A 9,156-nucleotide genomic window follows, 5' to 3' on the forward strand; every position below is an offset into this window, starting at 1 on the left:
AGAAGCAGTCACCCTCTTGACCGTCTTCTTCTTCTGCCTCCTTGGCTTGACTTGAGGTGCCAGCGTTTCCATCTAAAAGAATTTCAGCCATGATGTTCCGGCTAGGCTCAAACTTGCAGTTTGTGTCGTTGGAGAAATGGGAGACCCGCTTGGCAAGTAAATATCGTTTAATTCGATGAGAGAAGTCCAGTGAAGTAGGATTGACATGTCTGAAACCCACTGCTCGTATCCAGCCGAAGAAGCTTTCAAGGCAATCCTGATTGAGACGTGCTGTCAGGATCTCCGTAACTCCGTAATAACTTTTAAGGTGGCTGAAATTTTTATTTTATTATTTAAAATTATTTTTTCCCTTTTTTTTATTTAAATACCTATAGAGACCAATTACTGATGCGTTGGAGAGTAGTATCCCTTGCTGGAATGGAAGCAACGATTTGTGGTTACCGACCAACATTTTGCCAATCATTTTGCTCATCTCTTCAAGTGCTCTCTGTTGATCTGGCAAAGCACTGCCTAGAGGCATCTTGAATGTGTTGGTGGAATTCAGGCTGCTTTTTGAGCTCGAGTTCATTATGTCAAACCAGCAATCCACTGTCCTGAGAAATTTCACTGTTGTCGGTGCTGATTTGTCCTTGATTATTCCTCGATCATGGAAATCTTGAACAACATTTGCCATGCTGTTTGACAACAACTGAGCCGCAGGCAACACTTTCATCCTTGCCTTTGAGTTCAAATTCATCAAGCCCATGTGCAGTTTGTCAGCCGATCGTACTTCCGTCCCAGCACTGAAAATGAGGAATAATATTTTATTTAAAATTTAATATCAAATTGAAAAATGAATTTAAGAGCTCTTAAATTACCTCTTTAAATAGGAAATTGATGTTTTCAGGACTGCAGATGAAATTTTCCCTTCAGGCAAGATCAGTGGTGTGTCCAGGTAATGATTTCGAAGTAACTTGAGCATGTGGGGTGTGTCGGCGAAGAAGAAAATTGGCAAGGCTGGGTTACTGGGGTGTGGATAGAAGGGAGCAGCATTCTCTCCAAGCACCTTTACTCCATCCTTCAGGAATGTTCTGTTCTTTGGGCCCAAATCACAAGTTGTTGACACCACTGTAAATCCTGCATCATACAGAGCCTGCACAATTTCTTTGTATATGCTCTCCGACATGTCCTCGTCGTATTGAAAATATACTGGTTGGTGCCATTTTCCATTCAAGGGACGCATGAGCACCACTTGTGCATGTTTGTTCGGGCCTACAACTGCATCTAAACTTTTGTTGTACTGTGCTCTTTCAGACAATTGGACCTCGTCAAAAGAGAGGCCTACAAGACGGTCCTCAATGGGCATGGTCGTGCTGAGTTTCTTAAGCACATTTAAAACAACAGTTTGGATTCCAGGAATAATTGCAATTTTAGTCGCCCACCGCCTCAAAGTTCTCTCGTGTGGCAGCGGAATTTTCATGACGGTCCTAACAAAGTTAAAGGCCTTTCTGCTGCAAGAGAGGAGTGCGAGGGCTCCAGCAATGTCATCCGTTTCCCATTTAACTCGTTTCTTTTTCCCAAGTGCCTGTTGCTGTTTTTTGCTGAAAATTCCCTCTAGGATAACTCCTGCCTCCTGTTTTCCTTTCTCCGATCCCTCTTTCCATGCCGTTTTCAGTTTATTATGTAGCTCTTTGTTTGCATTTTCAAGATTTCCTATGACTCTTGATAAGTGCTCATTTTTCTTCCTCTCTTCATCACGCTCCCTCACTGTGTCCATCCAGAGCAGATCTTTGGCTTTAGCTGTATTGACCATATTTGTTTTCTCCATTTTCAGATGATCATTCTCTCTTTTTTGAAGACGAAGTGCCAGTATGAGTTCGGCTTGACTCATTTTTTCATATGCATCAATCTGGGCACGGACACAATCGGCTGCATTTTCATCTCCTTCCGATGATTTGGAATCCATTCTACTTGCTCTCTTTTTTCGTGAAGTGGTAGATGACTGACTGTGAATTCTCTTGCTGGGCCTAATGAAATTAACATTTCATTAAAAAGCATTAAAAAGGCAGTATTTTTCTCAGCTTCTTATTCATACCTATTTTATATAAATTTATCCATATTTTCACTTTTACTTTTCAGTTCTTTCAGTTAAGGTGAAATTAATTTTTATTAATTAAATTTATTCCGGAAATTTGATATTATTGAAATTAATTTTAACTGTAATAAATCATTTTTATAAAACAAAAACAAAAATTGACTTAATTTTAGCTTCGTAATGAAAATTTGAGAGCTTTATATATTTCGTAAAACAAAAATACTCTTTATGCTGATCAAATATTTAAATATCTGGAAATATATTTATTAATATTTTTTTTTCGCACCTGATGTTTGCACCGATCAATTTTGCACCCCGATCTTCTATTTGTGCTCTGCTTTCTGGATGCCCTGGTACCTCTGGTAGAATTTCGAAGACCGAATCTTCCTCAATGGTCGGGGAGAGTTCTAAATTGTTAAGGATGTTAATGGTAATTAATTTATTTAAACTTGTAACAGTATTAACCTGCTCCATTAGACTTTTCTTCGAGAGCTGTTGGTGTGCTTATACTTAAACTAGAATTTGTATATGCATGTTCAACCGCGATTCTTGCCTTTCCTTTAATGAAATATGCAAATTTAATGTATTGAATTTATTAAAAAATTGTCTGATAAAATTAATAATTACCTTGCTCGTCTGCAAACTGACACTCTCGCTGCCTCGAGTAGGTCTTTATTGGTTTTCGCCTTTGCTTTCTAAAAATTTTTTTTTAACTTATTCACATAAAGAGCTGATAAAGAGTTGAAAAGGTGAAATACAAACCTTTTTGCCTCATGTGAATCAGTTTTTGTTTCATCAAATTGATTTATTTTTGATTGAATCTCCATTAATTGAGCAGCTGGTGGCAGAAAGAAGCAAGGGAGTTTCCCTTTTGGTGAGCACTGGCACTTCTTGCTCTGCTTTCCGAGAACTTGGCAATTCCAGGTGTGCACATCATGAAAGTGCTTACTACACACTCGACGCTTCAGGATAAGAGTTTTGTCGAATTCGTTCTCCGGCTTTCCACACAGCAACCACCATAGGAGGGCGATTGAAAGATTTAATGGGAAATTAAAAAATTTTAAGGTAGGGTGGGTGTCAGATTTGCTGTCACAACCGGCTACAAAGCAAAAATACACCATAGCTGCTACTTGCACTCCTCCTGAGAATGAACTGACATTTGGCCTCGGTGCGCGATTTGTAATAAAAGAAGCTGGAAATTGAAATTTATTCTTGCCAAAAACAGCAGCAAACAAACTCAAACAAGCATCAGGCACTGTTTTTCTGAAAGCCATTTCAAATGTCTGCCTTGGCATATGTATGGAATTTTGATGGGCCCATGGTTGGTTCAAATATTTGAGGCATCCAACGATAAAGACTTTAATATATATGTAGTATACTCTAACTCTTTTTTATTATTTTATTGCTTAAAAATGTTAAATAAAACACCGAATTTTTATCACTTTTTTTATTCAATAATATTATTGACAAGGGAATTCTTTATTATCATTATTTTAAACACAGCTTGTGTCGAGCGTGAACAGTGCGCGCGGTGCCTCTCCCGCCACGTAGCTGCCAAAAGAGCACACTTGTGAAACCACCGATAGGTGGCGCTGCAATCGCTATAACTGGATGCAGCCATATTCGATTTACATATGCTGATGTCCACGCTCTGATACCCCCCAAGGACAGGCACTTATTGCTCTCGTCAATCAGTTGGAGAATAGTTTTGTTTCATATCACGGAGAAGGAGTCGACTCATTCTGTCGAGATATTGGTGTAAACAAGAAACTTTCAGCACTCCTTTCGAAAACCTTAGGATGTTCTGCCAGTTTGGCCGATTTATTTGTAAAAACACGATTGTTTATGCGTCTCAGGGATTGTAATCTGCATAAGAAGATTGCCGCCCAGAATGTCACAAATAAATCTTACTTGAAATTTTATGCTTAAAACTTGCCTTTATCTGCTTTCAATCCAATTTGATTTACTTCCTAATTATCCGATGAAGCCGTACTGAAGATATTTTTACTACCTATACACAAACGAACCACCAAAGCAATAATTCTTTTAAATTATTTTCTAATACTTATCTAACTCGGAAAATGGAATCGAGCGTGAAGCAGCGTGTTTTAAATTTCTTGATTTAATGCCACAAAAACTTAGCAACTCAATCGGAGAGTTGAAATATACTATACGTTATTGTTATAAGGTTAATTGACATAAAAACCAAACAAAACAGGTTATAGATTACGAAAATTGGAAATAATCAAAAGGCGGACACGCCTCTTTGAGGGAAGTAAACATCGAGTTGAATCGCTGCTTCTCTGCGAGGCCGCATGCGCTTCGCTCTCACGCTCATTGGGTCCTGGAATTGAGTATGCCTCTAAAGCGCGCGAGTCTCGGGATGTCCACGCTCTGGGGGGTATCTTTACCATTCCTGAAAATATAATAAGTTTTTAAAAAAAGCAGAGATTTAAAAAAAAAAATTATTGTTTAAATTAAATGATTCGGATAAAAAATTATTTTTAAAAATTATTTAAATAAGAGTCAAAATTGTAAAAAAATTATTTTCGTAGCATAACTTACGGAAGTTTCTCTTGCAGAAATGAGGCCATGGCTGCAATACCGCCCTCTTTAACTACATCCTTGATGTACTCTCTCATTTGGATGCTCCGGTGGTGGGCAGGGAGGTTGGCTTCAGGAACATCTTCTTCGTCGTCGTGCACTTCATCATCTTCGAGCTCAAGTAGGACTGAAGAGAAGCAGTCACCCTCTTGACCGTCTTCTTCTTCTGCCTCCTTGGCTTGACTTGAGGTGCCAGCGTTTCCATCTAAAAGAATTTCAGCCATGATGTTCCGGCTAGGCTCAAACTTGCAGTTTGTGTCGTTGGAGAAATGGGAGACCCGCTTGGCAAGTAAATATCGTTTAATTCGATGAGAGAAGTCCAGTGAAGTAGGATTGACATGTCTGAAACCCACTGCTCGTATCCAGCCGAAGAAGCTTTCAAGGCAATCCTGATTGAGACGTGCTGTCAGGATCTCCGTAACTCCGTAATAACTTTTAAGGTGGCTGAAATTTTTATTTTATTATTTAAAATTATTTTTTCCCTTTTTTTTATTTAAATACCTATAGAGACCAATTACTGATGCGTTGGAGAGTAGTATCCCTTGCTGGAATGGAAGCAACGATTTGTGGTTACCGACCAACATTTTGCCAATCATTTTGCTCATCTCTTCAAGTGCTCTCTGTTGATCTGGCAAAGCACTGCCTAGAGGCATCTTGAATGTGTTGGTGGAATTCAGGCTGCTTTTTGAGCTCGAGTTCATTATGTCAAACCAGCAATCCACTGTCCTGAGAAATTTCACTGTTGTCGGTGCTGATTTGTCCTTGATTATTCCTCGATCATGGAAATCTTGAACAACATTTGCCATGCTGTTTGACAACAACTGAGCCGCAGGCAACACTTTCATCCTTGCCTTTGAGTTCAAATTCATCAAGCCCATGTGCAGTTTGTCAGCCGATCGTACTTCCGTCCCAGCACTGAAAATGAGGAATAATATTTTATTTAAAATTTAATATCAAATTGAAAAATGAATTTAAGAGCTCTTAAATTACCTCTTTAAATAGGAAATTGATGTTTTCAGGACTGCAGATGAAATTTTCCCTTCAGGCAAGATCAGTGGTGTGTCCAGGTAATGATTTCGAAGTAACTTGAGCATGTGGGGTGTGTCGGCGAAGAAGAAAATTGGCAAGGCTGGGTTACTGGGGTGTGGATAGAAGGGAGCAGCATTCTCTCCAAGCACCTTTACTCCATCCTTCAGGAATGTTCTGTTCTTTGGGCCCAAATCACAAGTTGTTGACACCACTGTAAATCCTGCATCATACAGAGCCTGCACAATTTCTTTGTATATGCTCTCCGACATGTCCTCGTCGTATTGAAAATATACTGGTTGGTGCCATTTTCCATTCAAGGGACGCATGAGCACCACTTGTGCATGTTTGTTCGGGCCTACAACTGCATCTAAACTTTTGTTGTACTGTGCTCTTTCAGACAATTGGACCTCGTCAAAAGAGAGGCCTACAAGACGGTCCTCAATGGGCATGGTCGTGCTGAGTTTCTTAAGCACATTTAAAACAACAGTTTGGATTCCAGGAATAATTGCAATTTTAGTCGCCCACCGCCTCAAAGTTCTCTCGTGTGGCAGCGGAATTTTCATGACGGTCCTAACAAAGTTAAAGGCCTTTCTGCTGCAAGAGAGGAGTGCGAGGGCTCCAGCAATGTCATCCGTTTCCCATTTAACTCGTTTCTTTTTCCCAAGTGCCTGTTGCTGTTTTTTGCTGAAAATTCCCTCTAGGATAACTCCTGCCTCCTGTTTTCCTTTCTCCGATCCCTCTTTCCATGCCGTTTTCAGTTTATTATGTAGCTCTTTGTTTGCATTTTCAAGATTTCCTATGACTCTTGATAAGTGCTCATTTTTCTTCCTCTCTTCATCACGCTCCCTCACTGTGTCCATCCAGAGCAGATCTTTGGCTTTAGCTGTATTGACCATATTTGTTTTCTCCATTTTCAGATGATCATTCTCTCTTTTTTGAAGACGAAGTGCCAGTATGAGTTCGGCTTGACTCATTTTTTCATATGCATCAATCTGGGCACGGACACAATCGGCTGCATTTTCATCTCCTTCCGATGATTTGGAATCCATTCTACTTGCTCTCTTTTTTCGTGAAGTGGTAGATGACTGACTGTGAATTCTCTTGCTGGGCCTAATGAAATTAACATTTCATTAAAAAGCATTAAAAAGGCAGTATTTTTCTCAGCTTCTTATTCATACCTATTTTATATAAATTTATCCATATTTTCACTTTTACTTTTCAGTTCTTTCAGTTAAGGTGAAATTAATTTTTATTAATTAAATTTATTCCGGAAATTTGATATTATTGAAATTAATTTTAACTGTAATAAATCATTTTTATAAAACAAAAACAAAAATTGACTTAATTTTAGCTTCGTAATGAAAATTTGAGAGCTTTATATATTTCGTAAAACAAAAATACTCTTTATGCTGATCAAATATTTAAATATCTGGAAATATATTTATTAATATTTTTTTTTCGCACCTGATGTTTGCACCGATCAATTTTGCACCCCGATCTTCTATTTGTGCTCTGCTTTCTGGATGCCCTGGTACCTCTGGTAGAATTTCGAAGACCGAATCTTCCTCAATGGTCGGGGAGAGTTCTAAATTGTTAAGGATGTTAATGGTAATTAATTTATTTAAACTTGTAACAGTATTAACCTGCTCCATTAGACTTTTCTTCGAGAGCTGTTGGTGTGCTTATACTTAAACTAGAATTTGTATATGCATGTTCAACCGCGATTCTTGCCTTTCCTTTAATGAAATATGCAAATTTAATGTATTGAATTTATTAAAAAATTGTCTGATAAAATTAATAATTACCTTGCTCGTCTGCAAACTGACACTCTCGCTGCCTCGAGTAGGTCTTTATTGGTTTTCGCCTTTGCTTTCTAAAAATTTTTTTTTAACTTATTCACATAAAGAGCTGATAAAGAGTTGAAAAGGTGAAATACAAACCTTTTTGCCTCATGTGAATCAGTTTTTGTTTCATCAAATTGATTTATTTTTGATTGAATCTCCATTAATTGAGCAGCTGGTGGCAGAAAGAAGCAAGGGAGTTTCCCTTTTGGTGAGCACTGGCACTTCTTGCTCTGCTTTCCGAGAACTTGGCAATTCCAGGTGTGCACATCATGAAAGTGCTTACTACACACTCGACGCTTCAGGATAAGAGTTTTGTCGAATTCGTTCTCCGGCTTTCCACACAGCAACCACCATAGGAGGGCGATTGAAAGATTTAATGGGAAATTAAAAAATTTTAAGGTAGGGTGGGTGTCAGATTTGCTGTCACAACCGGCTACAAAGCAAAAATACACCATAGCTGCTACTTGCACTCCTCCTGAGAATGAACTGACATTTGGCCTCGGTGCGCGATTTGTAATAAAAGAAGCTGGAAATTGAAATTTATTCTTGCCAAAAACAGCAGCAAACAAACTCAAACAAGCATCAGGCACTGTTTTTCTGAAAGCCATTTCAAATGTCTGCCTTGGCATATGTATGGAATTTTGATGGGCCCATGGTTGGTTCAAATATTTGAGGCATCCAACGATAAAGACTTTAATATATATGTAGTATACTCTAACTCTTTTTTATTATTTTATTGCTTAAAAATGTTAAATAAAACACCGAATTTTTATCACTTTTTTTATTCAATAATATTATTGACAAGGGAATTCTTTATTATCATTATTTTAAACACAGCTTGTGTCGAGCGTGAACAGTGCGCGCGGTGCCTCTCCCGCCACGTAGCTGCCAAAAGAGCACACTTGTGAAACCACCGATAGGTGGCGCTGCAATCGCTATAACTGGATGCAGCCATATTCGATTTACATATGCTGATGTCCACGCTCTGTAATTATGTTGTATTATTATATTTAATATTATTAACACAGCTGCCTTACTATAAAACTTACAAAAAAAAAATACTTGTTTTGATTTCAGTTTCCACCTTCAAAGACATGAGAGGAGAATGAGATTATGCAAGAGCTGAACAGCCACTGCTGGACACCTGAACCTGACTGGGACAAATGCTACTGAAATGATATAAAACTCAATTATATGTTTCAACACACTTTTTCTTGATGGAAAGAAAATGTTGTCAATGATTTTTAGAAAAAAATAAAATGAAATATCTTCAAACATTTCGCATTTTTTTTTTATTTCATTACAAAATTTAAAATTTCAATCAACATGAACCAGACCAGGGATTTGATTTTGCTGACATAGTATTGTTGGTAATTGATCATATCTTCTCTGAGAGAATATTTTGTTCGCAGATTGAGAAAAAAAAAGACTGTTAAAAAAGCCCCTTGTGGTTATGCAACGTGCTTTGTTAGTTCCGTTCGCGCCAGTGCAGAGGGTGATTTTTCCAAAGCGTAGAAAACCCCTAGTTCACTTTATTGCCACGAGATGGTGTAAAACGGCCGATTTCGCGCCTTTCCACTCGACGCTGATTGGCTGACAGAATTT

The sequence above is a fragment of the Neocloeon triangulifer genome, unplaced genomic scaffold (genome assembly GCF_031216515.1).
Source record: "Neocloeon triangulifer isolate White Clay Creek 2 clone unplaced genomic scaffold, ASM3121651v1 ptg000011l, whole genome shotgun sequence".
NCBI lineage: Eukaryota > Metazoa > Arthropoda > Insecta > Ephemeroptera > Baetidae > Neocloeon > Neocloeon triangulifer.